Genomic DNA, 21404 nt, shown 5'->3' on the forward strand with positions numbered 1-21404 from the left:
CCTCTCTCATAATTAAATCACGGCTAGTTTTGATCTAGTTAGGGCAACAGGGAGAGGAATTTATGAGATTACTTGCCTCCCTCTAAGAGTAAACCTCCCTGCACGCTGTCCCCATCAAACACTCCCAGGACAGGTACAGCACGGGGTTAGATACAGAGTAAAGCTCCCTCTAAACTGTCCCCATGAAACACTCCCAGGACAGGTACTTCACGGGGTGAGATAGAGAGAAAAGCTCCCTCTGCACTGTCCCCATCAAACACTCCCAGGACAGGTACAGCCCAGGTTTAGACACAGAGTAAAGCTCCACCTAAACTGATCCCATCAAACACACGCAGGGCAGGCGAAGCACGGGGTTAGATACAGAGTAAAGCTCCCTCTACACTGTCCCCATCAAACACACGCAGGACAGGTACAGCATGGGGTTAGATACAGAGTAAAGCTCCCTCCACACTGTCCCCGTCAAACACTCACAGGGCAGGTAAAGCAGTGCATATATACAGAGTAAAGTTCCCTCTACATTTTCCAAATAAAACACTTTGAGGACAGGTACAGCACAGGGTTAGATAGAGAGTAAAGCTCCCTGTACACTGTCCCCATCAAACATTCCCAGGACAGATACAGCACAGGGTTAGATACAGAGTAAAGATCCCTCTACACTGTCTCCATCAAACACTCCGAGGACAGGTACAGCATGGGGTTAGATACAGAGTAAATCTCCCTCTACACTGTCCCCAACAAACACTCCCAGGACAGATACGGCACGGGGTTAGATACAGAGTAAAGTTCCCTCTACACGGTCCCCATCAAACAGTCCCAGGACAGGTAAAGCAGTGACGTACAGAGTAAAGCTCCTTCTACACTGTACCCATCAAAATCTCCAAGGACAGGTACAGCACAGGGTTAGATACAGAGGAAAGCTCAATCTACACTGTCCCCATCCAACACTCCCAGGACCAGTACAACATGGGATCAGATACAGAGTAAATCACACACTTCACTGTCCCCATCAAACACTCCCAGGACAGGTACAGCACGGGGTTAGATACAGAGTAAAGCTCCCTCTACACTGTCCCCGTCAAACATTCCCTGGACAGGTACAGTAAGGGGTTAGATACGGAGTAAAGCTCCCACTACACAGTCCCCATCAAACAATCTCAGGACAGGTACAGCACAGGGTTAGATTCATAGTAAAGCGAAGCCTAAACTGTCCCCTTCAAACAATCTCAACAGGTACAGCACGGGGTTAGATACAGAGTAAAGCTCCCTCTATGCTGTCCCCATCAAATACTCCCTGGACAGGTACAGCACAGGGTTAGATAGAGAGTAAAGCTCCCTCTACACTGACCCCGTCAAACACTCCCTAGACAGGTACAGAACAGGGTTAGACACAGAGTATATCTCCAACTAAACTGACCCCATCAAACACAGGCAGGGCAGGTACAGAACGGGGGTAGATACAGAGTAAAGCTCCCTCTACGCTGTCACCATCAAACAATCCCAGGACAGGTACAGCAGGGGGTTAGATACAGAGTAAAGCTCCCTCTAAACTGTCCTCATCAAACACTCCCAGGACAGGTACTGCACGGGGTTAGATACAGAGTAAAGCTCCCTCAACACTGTCCACATCAAACACTCACAGGGCAGGTAAAGCATGGGGTTAGATAAGAGTAAATCACCCCCTACACTGTGCCCATCAAAGCCTCCCAGGACAGGTATAGCACGGAGTTAGACAGAGAGTATAGCACTCTCTTCACTGTCCACATCAAATATTCCCAGGACAGGTACAGGACAGGATTTGATAAAGAGTAAAGCTCCCTCTACAATGTCCCCATCAAACACTCCCAGGGCAAGTACAGCACGGGGTTAGATACAGAGTAAAGTTCCCCCTGCACTGTCCCCATCAAACACTCCAAGGGTAAGTACAGCCCGGGGTTAGATACAGAGTAAAGCTCCCTCAACACTGTTCCCGTCAAACACTCCCAGGGTAAGTACAGCCCGGGGTTAGATACAGAATAAAGCTCCCTCTACACTGTCCCCATTAAACATTCCCAGTACAGATACAGCACGGGGTTAGATACAGAATAAATCACCCTATACACTGTCCCCATCAAACACTCCCAGGACTGGTACAGCACGGGGTTAGATACAGAGTAAAGCTCCCTCTACACTGTCCCCATCAAACACTCCCAGGACAGGTACAGCACGGGGTTAGATACAGAGTAAAGCTCCCTCTACACTGTCCCCATCAAACACTCCCAGGACAGGTACAGCACGGGGTCAGGTACAGAGTAAAGCTCCCTCTACACTGTCCCCATAATACATTCCCAGTACAGATACAGCATGGGGTTAGTTACAGAGTAAAGCTCCCACTACACTGTTCCCATCAAACACTCCCAGGGCAGCTGCTGCATGGGGTAAGATACAGAATAAAGCTCCCTCTACACTGTCCCCATCAAACACTCCCAGGACAGGTACAGCACGGGGTTAGATAAAGAGTAAAGCTCCCTCTACACTGTCCCCATCAAACACTCCCAGGGCAGGTACAGCACAGGGTTAGATACAGAGTAAAGCTCCCTTTACACTGTCCCCATCAAACATTCCCAGGACAGGTACAGCAGGGGGTTAGATACAGAGTAAAGCTCCCTCTACACTGTCCCCATCAAACACTCTCAGGACAGGTACAACATGGGTTTAGATACAGTGAAAAGCTACCCCTACACTGTCCCAATCAAACACTTGCAGGGCAGGTAAAGCATAGGGTAAGATAGAGAGTAAACCTCCCTCTACACTGTCCACAACAACCGTTCTCAGGACAGGTACAGCACAGGGTTAGATACAGAGTAAAACTCCCGCTACACCATCCCCATCAAACACTCCCAGGACAGATACAACATGGGATCAGATACAGAGTAAAGCTCCCTCTACACTGTGCCCATCATACACTCTCAGGACAGGTACAGCACGGGGTTAGATACAGAGTAAAGCTCCCTCTACACTGTCCCCATCAAACACTCCCAGGACAGGTACAGCACGGGGTTAGATACAGCGTAAAGCTCCCTCTACACTGTCCCCATCAAACACTCTCAGGACAGGTACAGCAGGGGGTTAGATACAGAGTAAAGCTCCCTCTAAACTGTCCCCATCAAACACTCCCAGGACAGGTACTGCACGGGGTTAGATACAGAGTAAAGCTCCCTCTACACTGTCCACATCAAACACTCACAGGGCAGGTAAAGCACGGGGTTAGATAAGAGTAAATCACCCCCTACACTGTGCCCATCAAAGCCTCCCAGGACAGGTATAGCACGTAGTTAGACAGAGAGTATAGCACTCTCTTCACTGTCCACATCAAATATTCCCAGGACAGGTACAGCACGGGGTTAGATACAGAGTAAAGCTCCCTCTACCCTGTCCCCATCAAACACTCCCAGGACAGGTACAGCACGGGGTTAGATACAGAGTAAAGCTCCCTCTATGCTGTCCCCATCAAATACTCCCTGGACAGGTACAGCACAGGGTTAGATAGAGAGTAAAGCTCCCTCTACACTGACCCCGTCAAACACTCCCTAGACAGGTACAGACCAGGGTTAGACACAGAGTATATCTCCAACTAAACTGACCCCATCAAACACAGGCAGGGCAGGTACAGAACGGGGGTAGATACAGAGTAAAGCTCCCTCTACACTGTCACCATCAAACAATCCCAGGACAGGTACAGTAGGGGGTTAGATACAGAGTAAAGCTACCTCTAAACTGTCCCCATCAAACACTCCCAGGACATGTACTGCACGGCGTTAGATACAGAGTAAAGCTCCCTCTACACTGTCCACATCAAACACTCACAGGGCAGGTAAAGCACGGGGTTAGATAAGAGTAAATCACCCCCTACACTGTGCCCATCAAAGCCTCCCAGGACAGGTATAGCACGGAGTTAGACAGAGAGTATAGCACTCTCTTCACTGTCCACATCAAATATTCCCAGGACAGGTACAGGACAGGATTTGATAAAGAGTAAGGCTCCCTCTACAATGTCCCCATCAAACACTCCCAGGGCAAGTACAGCACGGGGTTAGATACAGAGTAAAGTTCCCCCTGCACTGTCCCCATCAAACACTCCCAGGGCATGTGCAGCACGGGGTTAGATACAGAGTAAAGCTCCCTCAACACTGTTCCCGTCAAACACTCCCAGGGTAAGTACAGCCTGGGGTTAGATACAGAATAAAGCTCCCTCTACACTGTCCCCATTAAACATTCCCAGTACAGATACAGCACGGGGTTAGATACAGAATAAAGCTCCCTCCACACTGTCCCCATCAAACACTCCCAGGACAGGTACAGCACGGGGTTAGATACAGAGTAAAGTTCCCACTACACTGTCCCCATCAAACGCTCCCAGGACAGGTACAGCACGGGGTTAGATACAGAGTAAAGCTCCCTCTACACTGTCCCCATCAAACACTCCCAGGACAGGTACAGCACGGGGTCAGGTACAGAGTAAAGCTCCCTCTACACTGTCCCCATTAAACATTCCCAGTACAGATACAGCACGGGGTTAGTTACAGAGTAAAGCTCCCACTACACTGTTCCCATCAAACACTCCCAGGGCAGCTGCTGCATGGGGTAAGATACAGAATAAAGCTCCCTCTACACTGTCCCCATCAAACTCTCCCAGGACAGGTACAGCACGGGGTTAGATACAGAGTAAAGCTCCCTCTACACTGTCCCCATCAAACACTCCCAGGGCAGGTACAGCACGGGGTTAGATACAGAGTAAAGCTCCCTTTACACTGTCCCCATCAAACATTCCCAGGACAGGTACAGCAGGGGGTTAGATACAGAGTAAAGCTCCCTCTACACTGTCCCCATCAAACACTCTCAGGACAGGTACAACATGGATTTAGATACAGTGAAAAGCTACCCCTACACTGTCCCAATCAAACACTTGCAGGGCAGGTAAAGCATAGGGTAAGATAGAGAGTAAACCTCCCTCTACACTGTCCACAACAACCGTTCTCAGGACAGGTACAGCACAGGGTTAGATACAGAGTAAAACCCCCGCTACACCATCCCCATCAAACACTCCCAGGACAGGTACAGCACGGGGTTAGATACAGAGTAAAGCTCCCTCTACACTGTCCCCATCAAACACTCCCAGGACAGGTATAGCACGGGGTTAGATACAGAATAAAGCTCCCTCTACACTGTCCCCATCAAACACTCCCAGGACAGGTATAGCACGGGGTTAGATACAGAGTAAAGCTCCCTCTACACTGTCCCCATCAAACACTCCCAGGACAGGTACAGCACGGGGTTAGATACAGAGTAAAGCTCCCTCTACACTGTCCCCATCAAACACTCCCATGACAGGTACAGCACGGGGTTAGATACAGAGTAAAGCTCCCTCTACACTGTCCCCATCAAACACTCCCAGGACAGGTACAGCACAGTGTTAGATACAGAGTAAAGATCCACCTACACTGTTCCCCTCAAACACTCCCACAGGTATTACGCGAGGTTAGATACAGAGCTTTGCTCCCTCTAAACTGCCCCCATGAAATATTCCCAGAACAGGTATAGCAAAGGGTTTAGGTAGAGAGTAAATATCCCTCTACACTGTCCCCTTCAAACACTCCCAGGACAGGTACAGCTGCACCTAATCTGACCCCATCAAAAACACGCAGTGCAGGTACAGCACGGGATTAGAGACAGAGTAAAGCTCCCTCTACACTGTCCCCATCAAACACTCCCAGGGCAGGTAAAGCACGGGGTGAGATACAGAGTAAATACCCCCTACAAAGACCCCATCAAATACAATCAGGACACGTAAAGCACGAGTTTAGATAAAGTGTAAAGCTGCCCCTACACTCCCAGGGCAGGTACAGCACGGGGATAGATACAGAGTAAAGCTCCCTCTACACCGTCCCCATCAAACACTCCAAGGACAGGTACAGCACAGGGTTAGATACAGAGTAAAGCACCCCCTACACTGTCCCCATCAAACACTCTCCGGAAAGGTTCACCACTGGGTGAGATACAGAGAAAAGCTCCCCCTACACTGTCCCCATCAAACACTTTCAGGACAGGTACAGCACGGGGTTCGATACAGAGTAAAGCTCCCTCTACACTGTCCCCATCAAACACTCTCAGGACAGGTACAGCACGGGGTTCGATACAGAGTAAAGCTCCCTCTACACTGTCCCCATCAAACACTCCCAGGACAGGTACAGCACGGGGTTAGATACAGGGCAAAGCTCCACGTACACTGTACCCATCAAACACTCCAAGGACAGGTACAGCACGGGGTTAGATATAGAGGGAAGCTCACTCTTCAATGTCCCCATCAAACAATGACAGGACAGATATAGCATGGAGTAAGATACAGATTAAATATCCCCCTACAATGTCCCTATCAAACACTGCCAGGACAGGTACAGCATGGGTTAGATACATAGTAAAGCTCCCCCTACACTAACCCCATTAAACATTCACAGGGTAAGTGTAGAACGGGGTTAGATACAGAGTAAAGCTCCTTCTACACTGTCCCCATCAAACACTCCCGGGACAGGTACAGCTCGGGGTTACATACAGAGCAAAGCTCCCTCTACACCGTCCCCATCAAACACTCCCAGGACAGGTACAGCACGGGGTTAGATACAGAGTAAAGCTCCCTCTACACTGTCCCCATCAAACACTCCCAGGACAGGTACAGCATGGGTTAGATACAGAGTAAAGCTCCCTCTACACTGTCCCCATCAAACACTCCCAGGACAGGTACAGCACGGGGTTAGATACAGAGTAAAGCTCCCTCTACACTGTCCCCATCAAACACTCCCAGGACTGGTACAGCACGGGGTTAGATACAGAGTAAAGCTCCCTCTACCCTGTCCCCATCAAACACTCCCAGGACAGGTACAGCACGGGGTTAGATACAGAGTAAAGCTCCCTCTACACTGTCCCCATCAAACACTCCCAGGACTGGTACAGCACGGGGTTAGATACAGAGTAAAGCTCCCTCTACACTGTCCCCATCAAACACTCCCAGGACAGGTACAGCACGGGGTTAGATACAGAGTAAAGCTCCCTCTACACTGTCCCCATTAAACACTCCCAGGACAGTTACAGCACGGGGTTAGATACAGAGTAATGCTCCCTCTACACTGTCCCCATCAAACACTCCCAGGACTGGTACAGCACGGGGTTAGATACAGAGTAAAGCTCCCTCTACACTGTCCCCATCAAACACTCCCAGGGCAGGTAAAGCACGGGGTGAGATACAGAGTAAATACCCCCTACAAAGACCCCATCAAATACAATCAGGACACGTAAAGCACGAGTTTAGATAAAGTGTAAAGCTGCCCCTACACTCCCAGGGCAGGTACAGCACGGGGATAGATACAGAGTAAAGCTCCCTCTACACCGTCCCCATCAAACACTCCAAGGACAGGTACAGCACAGGGTTAGATACAGAGTAAAGCACCCCCTACACTGTCCCCATCAAACACTCCCAGGACTGGTACAGCACGGGGTTAGATACAGAGTAAAGCTCCCTCTACACTGTCACCATCAAACACTCCCAGGACAGGTACAGCACGGGGTTAGATACAGAGTAAAGCTCCCTCTACACTGTCCCCATTAAACACTCCCAGGACAGTTACAGCACGGGGTTAGATACAGAGTAATGCTCCCTCTACACTGTCCCCATCAAACACTCCCAGGACTGGTACAGCACGGGGTTAGATACAGAGTAAAGCTCCCTCTACACTGTCCCCATCAAACACTCCCAGGGCAGGTAAAGCACGGGGTGAGATACAGAGTAAATACCCCCTACAAAGACCCCATCAAATACAATCAGGACACGTAAAGCACGAGTTTAGATAAAGTGTAAAGCTGCCCCTACACTCCCAGGGCAGGTACAGCACGGGGATAGATACAGAGTAAAGCTCCCTCTACACCGTCCCCATCAAACACTCCAAGGACAGGTACAGCACAGGGTTAGATACAGAGTAAAGCACCCCCTACACTGTCCCCATCAAACACTCTCCGGAAAGGTTCACCACTGGGTGAGATACAGAGAAAAGCTCCCCCTACACTGTCCCCATCAAACACTTTCAGGACAGGTACAGCACGGGGTTCGATACAGAGTAAAGCTCCCTCTACACTGTCCCCATCAAACACTCTCAGGACAGGTACAGCACGGGGTTCGATACAGAGTAAAGCTCCCTCTACACTGTCCCCATCAAACACTCCCAGGACAGGTACAGCACGGGGTTAGATACAGGGCAAAGCTCCACGTACACTGTACCCATCAAACACTCCAAGGACAGGTACAGCACGGGGTTAGATATAGAGGGAAGCTCACTCTTCAATGTCCCCATCAAACAATGACAGGACAGATATAGCATGGAGTAAGATACAGATTAAATATCCCCCTACAATGTCCCTATCAAACACTGCCAGGACAGGTACAGCATGGGTTAGATACATAGTAAAGCTCCCCCTACACTAACCCCATTAAACATTCACAGGGTAAGTGTAGAACGGGGTTAGATACAGAGTAAAGCTCCTTCTACACTGTCCCCATCAAACACTCCCGGGACAGGTACAGCTCGGGGTTACATACAGAGCAAAGCTCCCTCTACACCGTCCCCATCAAACACTCCCAGGACAGGTACAGCACGGGGTTAGATACAGAGTAAAGCTCCCTCTACACTGTCCCCATCAAACACTCCCAGGACAGGTACAGCATGGGTTAGATACAGAGTAAAGCTCCCTCTACACTGTCCCCATCAAACACTCCCAGGACAGGTACAGCACGGGGTTAGATACAGAGTAAAGCTCCCTCTACACTGTCCCCATCAAACACTCCCAGGACTGGTACAGCACGGGGTTAGATACAGAGTAAAGCTCCCTCTACCCTGTCCCCATCAAACACTCCCAGGACAGGTACAGCACGGGGTTAGATACAGAGTAAAGCTCCCTCTACACTGTCCCCATCAAACACTCCCAGGACTGGTACAGCACGGGGTTAGATACAGAGTAAAGCTCCCTCTACACTGTCCCCATCAAACACTCCCAGGACAGGTACAGCACGGGGTTAGATACAGAGTAAAGCTCCCTCTACACTGTCCCCATTAAACACTCCCAGGACAGTTACAGCACGGGGTTAGATACAGAGTAATGCTCCCTCTACACTGTCCCCATCAAACACTCCCAGGACTGGTACAGCACGGGGTTAGATACAGAGTAAAGCTCCCTCTACACTGTCCCCATCAAACACTCCCAGGACAGGTACAGCACTGGGGTAGAAACCGAAGTTCCAATTCCACCATGTCAGATGGTGAAATTTGAGTTCAACAAATATCTGGAATTAAAAGTCTAATGATGACTGTGAAGCAATTGTAGCAAAAAAATCACCCATCTGGTTCACTAATGGCCTTTCGGGAAGGAAATCTGCCATCCTCACTTGGTCTGGCTTACATGTGACTCCAGACATGTGGTTGACTTTTAAATATGCCCTCTGAACAAGGGCAATTAGGGATGGGCAATAAATGCTAGCCAGAGAATCCTACATCCCACAAACGAATTAAAAAAAGGAAAACTGCACTGAGGTCATTGGGGAGAGAGAACTGGACGATGGCTTTTGTGGTTGAAAGAGGAGAATTCGGTCAATACCTGTCTCGTTGATCCAGTTGAACTTACGCGTCTTCTCCTTTCTAGTTCGCCTCTGCTCCACATCTTTTACCTGAAAGCCCTTTCGGTCTCCCTCACATGATTAATAAATGTTTAACAGCGTTAGCTGTTTACTGAATGGCCATAACCGAACAGCGATGGGAAAAGTTAGCAATGAATGGGGTTACAGGGTCGTTTAAGGGCACCTAATGGCTGAAACACTCATGTCTTCCAACACTTACACCAGCTCAACACTTGCCAAGGCTGCTGGCAAGATGGTCATTGACCAATAGGGACCCTACATTGGAACCAACACTTTGTTGATTTCCATTCAATGATTAATCGCAGGAACTTGACCTTTGAGGCAGCATGACTGGGTTCATCAGAATACCAGAGTGAGAGAGTTTGAGTGTCTTGGCTAAATATGAAACAGCTCCTCTTTAACTCACAGGATAGTGGGCATCACAAATGCCCAGCCTGTGAGGTGCGAAACTCCGTGTCCCTTCAGGATAGATTGGGGTCAGTTCATGGCTGAGGTGGAGCTCACAGCACAGGTGGCCTATCAATGGAATAGAATGGTTACAACACAGATGGAGGCCATTCAGCCCATCATGTACTTGCTCGCTCTCTCATAAGTCAATCAGGACTAGTTTTGATCAAGTTAGGGCAACAGGGAGAGGAATTTATCAGATTACTTGCCTCCCCCTAAGAGTAAAGCTCCCTCTACACTGTCCCCATCAAACACTCCCAGGACAGGTACAGCACAGCGTTAAATGCAGAGTAAAGCTCCCTCTACAAAATCCCCATCAAACACTCCCAGGACAGGTACAGCCCTGGGCTAGATACAGAGTAAATCTCCCTCTACACTGTCCCCTTCCAAAACTCCCAGGTCAGGTACAGCCTGGGGTTAGATACAGAGTAATGCCCTCTATACACTAACCCCATCAAATATTCCCAGGTCAGGTACAGCACGGTGTGAGACACAGAGTAAATCTCCCTCTACATTGTCCCCAACAAACACTCCCAGGACAAGTACAGCACATGGTTAGATACAGATAATGCTCCCTCTACACTGTTAACATCAAAAAGCCCAGGACAGGTACAGCACTGTATTTTGATACAGAGTAAATCTCCCTTAACACTTCTCACACCAAACACTCCCAGGACAGGTACAGCACGGGGTTTGATACAGAGTAAAGCTGCCTCTACACTGTCCCAATCAAACAATCCCAGGACAGGCACAGCATGGTGTTTGATACAGAGTAAATCTCCGTCAACACTGTCCACATCAAACACTCCCAGGAGAGGTACAGCACAGGGTTAGATACAGAGTAAAGCTCCCTCAGCACTTTCCCATCAAACAGTCCCAGAATAGCTACAGCACGGGGTTAGGTACAGAGTAACACTCCATCTACACCGTCCCCATCAAACGCTCACAGGACAGGTACAGTACGGGTTATAGCTACAGATTAAAGCTCCCTCTACACTGTCCCCAACAAACATTCCCAGGAAAGGTACAGCACGGGGTTAGATACAGAGTAAAGCTCCCTCTACACCGTCCCAATAAAATACTCCAAGGACTGGTACAGAACATGGATAGATACAGAGTAGAGCTCCCTCTACAATTTCCCATCAAACACTCCCAGGATAGTTGCAGCACAGTTTAAATACAGAGTAAAGCTCCCACTACAGTGTCCCCAAAAAACTCTCCCAGGACAGGTACAGCACGGGGTTAGATACAGAGTAAAGCTCCCTCTACACTTTCCCCATCAAACACTCCCAGGACATGTCCAGCACGGGGTTAGATACAGAGTAAAGATCCCTCTACACTGTCCCCATCAAACACTCCCAGGACATGTCCAGCACGGTTCTGCCGAAGGGTCGTGAGGACTCGAAACGTCAACTCTTTTCTTCTCCGCCGATGCTGCCAGACCTGCTGAGTTTTTCCAGGTAATTCTGTTTTTGTTTTGGATTTCCAGCATCCGCAGTAGTTTTTTGTTTTTATTTATGTCCAGCACGGTGTTAGATACAGAGTAAATCTCCCTCAACACTGTCCACATCAAACACTCCCTGGACAGGTATAGCACGGGGCAAGATAGAGAGTAAAGCGCCCTCTCCACTGTCCCATCAAACTCTCCCAGGACAGGTACAGCACGGGGTTAGATACAGAGTAAGGCTCCCTCTACACTGTCCCCAATAAACACACCCAGGGCACGTACAGCATGGGATTAGATAAAGAGTAAATCTCCCCATACACTGTCCCCAACAAACATTCCCACAGTTAGAGCCCGGGGTTAGATAGAGAGTAAGTGTCTTGCTACACTGTCCCCATCAAACACTCCCAGGACAGGTACAGCACGGGGTTAGATACAGAGTTAAGCTCCCTCTACACTGTCCCCATCAAATACTCCCAGGACTGGTACAGCACGGGGTTAGATACAGAGTAAAGCTCCCTCTACACTGTCCCCATCAAATACTCCCAGGACAGATACAGCACGGGATTAGAAACCGAAGTTCCAATTCCACCATGTCAGATGGTGAAATTTGAGTTCAACAAATATCTGGAATTAAAAGTCTAATGATGACTGTGAAGCAATTGTAGCAAAAAAAACTCCCATCTGGTTCACTAATGCCCTTTCGGGAAGGAAATCTGCCATCCTCACTTGGTCTGGCCTACATGTGACTCCAGACATGTGGTTGACTTTTAAAAATGCCCTCTGAACAAGGGCAATTAGGGATGGGCAATAAATGCTAGCCAGAGATTCCTACATCCCACAAATGAATAAAAAAAAGGAAAACTGCACTGAGGTCATTGGGGAGAGAGAACTGGACGATGGCTTTTGTGGTTGAAAGAGGAGAATTCGGTCAATACCTGTCTCGTTGATCCAGTTGAACTTACGCGTCTTCTCCTTTCTCGTTCGCCTCTGCTCCACGTCTTTTACCTGAAAGCCTTTTCGGTCTCCCTCACATGATTAATAAATGTTTAACAGCGTTAGCCATAACCGAACAGCGATGGGAAAAGTTGGCAATGAATGGGGTTACAGGGTCGTTTAAGGGCACCTAATGGCTGAAACACTCATGTCTTCCAACACTTACACCAGCTCAACACTTGCCAAGGCTGCTGGCAAGATGGTCATTGACCAATAGGGACCCTACATTGGAACCAACACTTTGTTGATTTCCATTCAATGATTAATCGCAGGAACTTGACCTTTGAGGCAGCATGACTGGGTTCATCAGAATACCAGAGTGAGAGAGTTTGAGTGTCTTGGCTAAATATGAAACAGCTCCTCTTTAACTCACAGGATAGTGGGCATCACAAATGCCCAGCCTGTGAGGTGCGAAACTCCGTGTCCCTTCAGGATAGATTGGGGTCAGTTCATGGCTCAGGTGGAGCTCACAGCACAGGTGGCCTTTCAATGGAATAGAATAGTTACAACACAGATGGAGGGTATTCAGCCCATCATGTACTTGCTCGCTCTTTCATAAGTCAATCAGGACTAGTTTTGATCAAGTTAGGGCAACAGGGAGAGGAATTTATCAGATTACTTGCCTCCCCCTAAGCGTAAAGTTCCCTCTACGCTGTCCCCTTCAAACACTCCCAGGGCAAGTACAGCACGGGGTTAGATACAGAGTAAAGCTCCCTCAACACTGTCCCCGTCAAGCACTCCCAGGACAGGTACAGCACGGGGTTAGATACAGAGTAAAGCTCCCTCTACACTGTCACCGTCAAACACTCCCAGGACAGGTACAGCACGGGGTTAGATACAGAGTAAAGCCCCCACTACACCGTCCCCATCAAACACTCCCAGGGTAAGTACAGCCCGGGGTTAGATACAGAATAAAGCTCCCTCTACACTGTCCCCATCAAACACTCCCAGGACAGGTACAGCACGGGGTTAGGTACAGAGTAAACCTCCCTCTGCACTGTCCCCATCAAACACTCCCAGGACAGGTACAGCACGGGGTTAGGTACAGAGTAAAGCTCCCTCTACACTGTCCCCATTAAACATTCCCAGTACAGATACAGCACAGGGTTAGTTACAGAGTAAAGCTCCCACTACACAGTCCCCATCAAACACTCCCAGGACAGGTACAGCACGGGGTTAGATACAGAGTAAAGCTCCCTATATTGTCCCCATCAAACACTCCCAGGACATGTCCAGCACGGTTCTGCTGAAGGGTCATGAGGACTCGAAACGTCAACTCTTTTCTTCTCCGCCGATGCTGCCAGACCTGCTGAGTTTTTCCAGGTAATTCTGTTTTTGTTTTGGATTTCCAGCATCCGCAGTAGGTTTTTGTTTTTATTTATGTCCAGCACGGTGTTAGATACAGAGTAAATCTCCCTCAACACTTTCCACATCAAACACTCCCAGGACAGGTACAGCACGGGGCAAGACAGAGAGTAAATCTCCCTCTACACTAACCACATTAAACACTCCCAGGACAAGTACAGCACGGGGTTAGATCCAGAGTAATAATCCCTCTACACTGTCCCCATCAAACACTCCCAGGACAGGTACAGCACTGGGTTAGATACAGAGTAAAGCTCCCTCTACAATGTCCCCATCAAACACTCCCAGGGCAGGTACAGCACGGGGTTAGATACAGAGTAAATCTCCCTCTACACTGTCCCCATCAAATGCTCCCAGGGCAGGTACAACACGGGGTTAGACACAGAGTAAAGCTCCCTCTACACTGTCCCCATCAATCACTCCCAGGACAGGTACAGCACTGGGTTAGATACAAATTAAAGCTCCCTCTACACTGTCCCCATCAAACACTCCCAGGACAGGTACAGCACGGGGTTAGATACAGAGTAAAGCTCCCTCTACACTGTCCCCATCAAACAATCTCAGGACAGGTACACCACGGGGTTAGATACAGAGTAAAGCTCCCTCTACACTGTCCCCATCAAACACTCCCAGGACAGGTACAGCACGGGGTTAGATACAGAGTAAAGCTGCCTTACACCGTCCCCCATCAAACACTCCCAGGACAGGTACAGCACGGGGTTAGATACAGAGTAAAGCTCCCTCTACAATGTCCCCATCAAACACTCCCAGGACAGGTACAGCACGGGGTTAGATACAGAGTAAAGCTCCCTCTACACCGTCCCCCATCAAACACTCCCAGGACAGGTACAGCACGGGGTTAGATACAGAGTAAAGCTCCCTCTACACCGTCCCCCATCAAACACTCCCAGGACAGGTACAGCACAGGGTTAGATACAGAGTAAAGCTCCCTCTACACTGTCCCCATCAAACACTCCCAGGACAGGTACAGCACAGGGTTAGATACAGAGTAAAGCTCCCTCTACACTGTCCCCATCAAACACTCCCAGGACAGGTACAGCACGGGATTAGATACAGAGTAAAGCTCCCTCTACACTGTCCCCATCAAACACTCCCAGGACAGGTACAGCACGGGGTTAGATACAGAGTAAAGCTCCCTCTACACTGTCCCCATCAAACACTCCCAGGGCAGGTACAGCATGGGGTTAGATACAGAGTAAAGCTCCCTCTGTACTTTCACTAACAGCTCCCACTCGTCCCAGCCTGTGTCAGTGTAACATGTTGCAGTGTCAGCTGCATTTGAAATGGGAATGAGATTGACCTGGTGCAATCTACTTTTTTAGCAGAGTGGTACTGCCCTTACCAACGTCTCTCCAAGTGGCTGTCCAAGAGACAGAGCAGCCAATCTGGGCTGGATTCAGAGGAAGTCACAGGGATCAATGACCCAGCTTCACGCAACATCTGCGAAACCAGCGAGAGCGATCCAACTCCCAAACGTGTGCTCCGAACGGAAGAATAAACGCGGATCTAGTTTTCCCAGCGGCATCGGGTGGGGAGTGTGGGGGCTGAGTGACCCAGAGGGAGACAGGTTGGACAGAATTGCCTTGAGGACCAGAGGGGCCATGGGAAGAAATAGATCTTGCTAAATGCAAAAAAATGCGCCTCCTGAGAGGAGGATGGAAGCAGGTTCAATAGGAATTTTGAGAAGGGGGATTGGATAAATATCTGAGGGAGGAAAATACATTGTCAGTGCCATGGGGACATGGGTCGGGGCGGGGGTGGGGGTGGGGGTGGTGGGGGCGAGAGAGGATGAGTTGGATTGTTCTTTCAATGAGCTGGCATGGGTGAGATGGGCCGAATGGACTCCCTCAAGGGCAAAATTTGCTGATGGGTGTCCCTCAGGTGGGGTCACAATGTTGGGGTCACTAACCCATTGGTCTCTGATTTGGTTCCAGTCCAGCGTTAACTCCCCTCTTCAATGGTTAATCTGGACAGATCTGATAGCGCTTGACCCAGGACAGTAGAACGTCTCAGCGTGATGGAGCACTCTCTATCACTACCACATAATAACCACGATATCATATAACGTTACATTCATGCTCTGATTTCCTCTTGCTGTCTGAATTATGTCTGGCTATGGTAAATTGCCTGTACGTGTGTGTGTGTATGTGTGTCTGTGTGTGTGCATGGGTGGGTGTGTGTGTGGGTGTGTGGGTGTGTGTGGGTGGTATGTGTGTGTGGTGTGTGTGTGTGTGTGTGTGTGGGTGTGTGTGGGTGGTATGTGTGTGTGGTGTGTGTGTGTGTGTGTGTGTGTGGGTGTGTGTGGGTGGTATGCGTGTGTGGTGTGTGTGTGTGTGTACGTGTGTGTGTGGTGTGTGTGTGCGTGGTGTGTGTGTGTGTGTGTGTGTGTGTCTGTGTGGTGTGTGTGTGTGGGTGGGTGGGTGTGTGTGTGGTGGGTGTGTGTGTGTGTGTGGTGTGTGTGTGTGTGTGTGTGTCTGTGTGGTGTGTGTGTGTGGGTGGGTGGGTGTGTGTGTGGTGGGTGTGTGTGTGTGTGGTGTGTGTGGGTGGGTGTGTGTGTGTGTGTGTGTGGTGTGTGTGTGTGTGTGTGTGTGGGTGTGTGTGGGTGGTATGTGTGTGTGGTGTGTGTGTGGGTGTGTGTGGGTGGTATGTGTGTGTGGTGTGTGTGTGTGTGTGTGTGTGGGTGTGTGTGTGTGGGTGTGTGTGGGTGGTATGCGTGTGTGGTGTGTGTGTGTGTGTACGTGTGTGTGTGGTGTGTGTGTGGGTGGTATGCGTGTGTGTGTGTGTGAGTGTGTGTGTGTGGGTGGTATGTGTGTGTGTGGTGTGTGTGTGTGTGTGTGTGGTGTGTGTGTGTGTGTGTGTGTGGGTGTGGGTGGTATGCGTGTGTGTGTGTGTGTGCGTGTGTGTGTGTGGCTGTGCCCTGTGTTGGACAGGCATCCTGTCCTGGGTGTACCTCACCTAGTGCCCATTGCACATTGGCACGGGATCATAGAAAAATAGGAGCAGGAGTAGGCCATTCGGCCCTTCGAGCCTTCTCCGCCATTCAATATGATCATGGCTGATCCTCTATCTCAACACCGTACTCCCGCTCTCTCTCCATAAACCTTGAAACCTTTAATTTATCTATTTCCTTCTTAAATATATTCAGTGACTTGGCCTCCACAGCTTCTGTGGTAGAGAATTCCACAGGTTCACCACCCTCTGAATGAAGAGGTTTCTCCTCATCTCAGCCCTAAATGGCCCACCCCGTATCCTGAGACTGTGACCCCTTGTTCTAGACCCCCCCAGCCAGAGAAACATCATCCCTGCATCCAGTCTGTCCATCCCTGTCAGAATTTTATACCTTTCAATGAAATCCCCTCATTCTTCTAAACTCCACTGAATACAGGCCTAGTCGGCCCAATCTCTCCTCATACGACAATCCCGCCATCCCAGGAATCAGCCTGGACACCACATTTAAGGAAGGATAATCCTGCATTGGAGGCGGTACAGTGAAAGTTCACTAAATTGATTGCTGGGATGCCAGGGTTGTGTAATGATGAGGGGCTGAGGAAATTGGGCCTATTCTCTCTGGAGTGTAGAAGTAGGAGAGGTGATCTCATCGAAACAGCCACGATCCTGAAGGGGTTTGACCGGGTGGGCACTGGGAGATTGTTACCGCTGGTCTGGGGAAATCTAAAATACCGGGGCGGGTGGCGGGGAGCACAGTCTCGGGATAAGGGGGGCCGATCATTTCGGACTGAGATGAGGAGAGATTACTTCACTCAAAGGGCTGTGAACCTTTGGAGGGTTGGAGAGTTGTGGCTGCTCCATGGTTGAACACATTTCAGGCTGGGCCGAACGGATTTCTGGCCTCTCGGAGAATCAAGGGGTTTGGGGAACAGGCAGGACAGTGGAGTTGAAGCCCAAGATCAGCCACGATCATACTGAATGGCAGAGCAGGCTCAAGGGGCTGAATGGCCTACTCCTTCCTCCTATTCCTGGTGTCCCTGGAGGAAAAATCAATCAGTTAAGGCCTTGCAGGCCGAAATGGTGTGGAAATTTCCCTTCTCCGCGCCCTCTCCAACTCTTGGCAGTCAGACTGTATTTAGCCCTGTTGGATTGTCGCCAAGACAAAATGGGCCAGCACAGGTGTGATGGCCTGAATGGCCTTTGTCTGACTCTCTATCCTTCCTTGGCTCCGTGAAAAAGCTGAGCTGAACATTTCAAAGCTCGTTTTAGGATGACTATTTTTAAAACCTGGTCCATTCATTGTTCAAATCGTAAAGCTGAGCTACACCAGAAACAACCAAAAACCGGAACTCCACCACCTCAGGACCTCCCAAAATGCTTTACAGCCAATTAAGGTGCAGTCACTGTCGTAATGCAGGAAATGTGGCAGCCATTTTGTGCACAGCAAGCTCCCACAACCAGCAATAATGGCTCGTTCACCTGTTTCTTTTTATAGAGTTTGATTGAGGGGTAAATATTGGCCCAGGGCACAGGGGAGAACTGCCCGCACCCATCCCCCACCCAACCCCCGACACCCACTCCCCATCCCCCACCCAACTCCCGACACCCACTCCCCATCTCCCAAACCCCAGCCCCCGACATCCACTCACCAACACCCAAACCCCACACCCCAAACCCCGACATCCACTCCCCATCCCCCATCCAACCCCCGACACCCACTCCCCAACCCCCAAACCGCAGTCCCCGACACCCACTCCCCATCCCCCACCCAACCCCCGACACCCACTCCCCAACCCCCAAACCCCAGCCCCCGACACACACTCCCCAACCCCCAAACCCCAGTCCCCGACACACACTCCCCAACCCCCAAACCCCAGTCCCCAACACCCACTCCCCATCCCCCACCCAACCCCCGACACCCACTCCCCAACCCCCAAACCCCAGTCCCCGACACCCACTCCCCGACCCCCAAACCCCAGTCCCCGACACCCACTCCCCGACCCCCAAACCCCAGTCCCCGACACCCACTCCCCAGCCCCCAAACCCCAGTCCCCGACACCCACTCCCCAAACCCCAGTCCCCGACACCCATTCCCCAGCCCCCAAACCCCAGTCCCCGACACCCACTCCCCAAACCCCAGTCCCCGACACCCAAACCCCAGCCCCCACTCCCCAACCCCCAACCCCCATTCCCCAACCCCCAAAACCCAGTCCCCGACACCCACTCCTCAACCCGCAAATCCCAGTCCCCGACACCCAACCCCTATTCTCCAACCCCCAATCCCCAGCCCCCGACACCCACTCCCCAACACCCAACACCCACTCTCCAACCCCCAAACCTCAGTCCCTGACACCCACTCCCCAACCCCCAAACCCCAGTCCCCGACACCCAATCCCCAGCCCCCGACACCCACTCCCCAACACCCAACACCCACTCCCCAACCCCCAAACCCCAGTCCTCAACCCCCAAACCCCAGTCCCCGACACCCACTCCCCAACCCCCAAACCCCAGTCCCCGACACCCACTCCCCAGCCCCCAAACCCGAGTCCCCGACACCCACTCCCCAACCCCCAAACCCCAGTCCCCGACACCCACTCCCCAGCCCCCAAACCCGAGTCCCCGACACCCACTCCTCAACCCCCAAACCCCAGTCCCCGACACCCACTCCCCGACCCCCAAACCCCAGTCCCCGACACCCACTCCCCGACCCCCAAACCCCAGTCCCCGACACCCACTCCCCAGCCCTCAAACCCCAGTCCCCGACACCCACTCCCCAAACCCCAGTCCCCGACACCCACTCCCCAGCCCCCAAACCCCAGTCCCCGACACCCACTCCCCAAACCCCAGTCCCCGACACCCAAACCCCAGCCCCCACTCCCCAACCCCCAACCCCCATTCCCCAACCCCCAAAACCCAGTCCCCGACACCCACTCCTCAACCCGCAAATCCCAGTCCCCGACACCCAACCCCTATTCTCCAACCCCCAAACCTCAGTCCCTGACACCCACTCCCCAACCCCCAAACCCCAGTCCCCGACACCCAATCCCCAGCCCCCGACACCCACTCCCCAACACCCAACACCCACTCCCCAACCCCCAAACCCCAGTCCTCAACCCCCAATCCCCAGCCCCCGACACCCACTCCCCAACACCCAACACCCACTCCCCAACCTCCAAACCCCAGTCCCCAACACCCACTCCCCAACCCCCAAACCCCAGTCCTCAACCCCCAATCCCCAGCCCCCGACACCCACTCCCCAACACCCAACACCCACTCCCCGACCCCCAAACCCCAGTCCCCGACACCCACACCCCAAACCCCAGTCCCCGACACCCACTCCCCAAACCCCAGTCCCCGACACCCACTCCCCAGCCCCCAAACCCCAGTCCCCGACACCCACTCCCCAAACCCCAGTCCCCGACACCCAAACCCCAGCCCCCACTCCCCAACCCCCAACCCCCATTCCCCAACCCCCAAAACCCAGTCCCCGACACCCACTCCTCAACCCGCAAATCCCAGTCCCCGACACCCAACCCCTATTCTCCAACCCCCAAACCTCAGTCCCTGACACCCACTCCCCAACCCCCAAACCCCAGTCCCCGACACCCAATCCCCAGCCCCCGACACCCACTCCCCAACACCCAACACCCACTCCCCAACCCCCAAACCCCAGTCCTCAACCCCCAATCCCCAGCCCCCGACACCCACTCCCCAACACCCAACACCCACTCCCCAACCTCCAAACCCCAGTCCCCAACACCCACTCCCCAACCCCCAAACCCCAGTCCTCAACCCCCAATCCCCAGCCCCCGACACCCACTCCCCAACACCCAACACCCACTCCCCGACCCCCAAACCCCAGTCCCCGACACCCACACCCCAAACCCCAGTCCCCGACACCCACTCCCCAAACCCCAGTCCCCGACACCCACTCCCCAACCCCCAAACCCCAGTCCCCAACACCCACTCCCTGACCCCCAAACCCCAGTCCCCAACTCCCACTCCCCAACCCCCAAACACCAGTCCCCAACACCCACTCCCCGACCTCCAAACCCCAGTCCCCAACACCCACTCCCCGACCCCCAAACCCCAGTCCCCAACTCCCACTCCCCAACCCCCAAACCCCAGTCCCCAACACCCACTCCCCGACCTCCAAACCCCAGTCCCCGACACCCACTCCCCAAACCCCAGTCCCCGACACCCACTCCCCAGCCCCCAAAACCCAGTCCCCGACACCCACACCTCAACCCGCAAATCCCAGTCCCCGACACCCAACCCCTATTCTCCAACCCCCAAACCTCAGTCCCTGACACCCACTCCCCAACCCCCAAACCCCAGTCCCCGACACCCAATCCCCAGCCCCCGACACCCACTCCCCAACACCCAACACCCACTCCCCAACCCCCAAACCCCAGTCCTCAACCCCCAATCCCCAGCCCCCGACACCCACTCCCCAACACCCAACACCCA

At 51.9% G+C, this 21404-nt stretch overlaps 1 protein-coding gene across 1 annotated transcript in view; it reads left to right on the top strand.

Moving 5' to 3' along the window:
• Window positions 1-21404, top strand: part of LOC144676126 (uncharacterized) — a 74975-nt gene that overhangs the window by 12966 nt on the left and 40605 nt on the right. The window lies entirely within an intron of this gene.

This window comes from Cetorhinus maximus, unplaced genomic scaffold (genome assembly GCF_964194155.1).
Source record: "Cetorhinus maximus unplaced genomic scaffold, sCetMax3.hap1.1 HAP1_SCAFFOLD_1372, whole genome shotgun sequence".
Classification (NCBI taxonomy): Eukaryota; Metazoa; Chordata; class Chondrichthyes; order Lamniformes; family Cetorhinidae; genus Cetorhinus; species Cetorhinus maximus.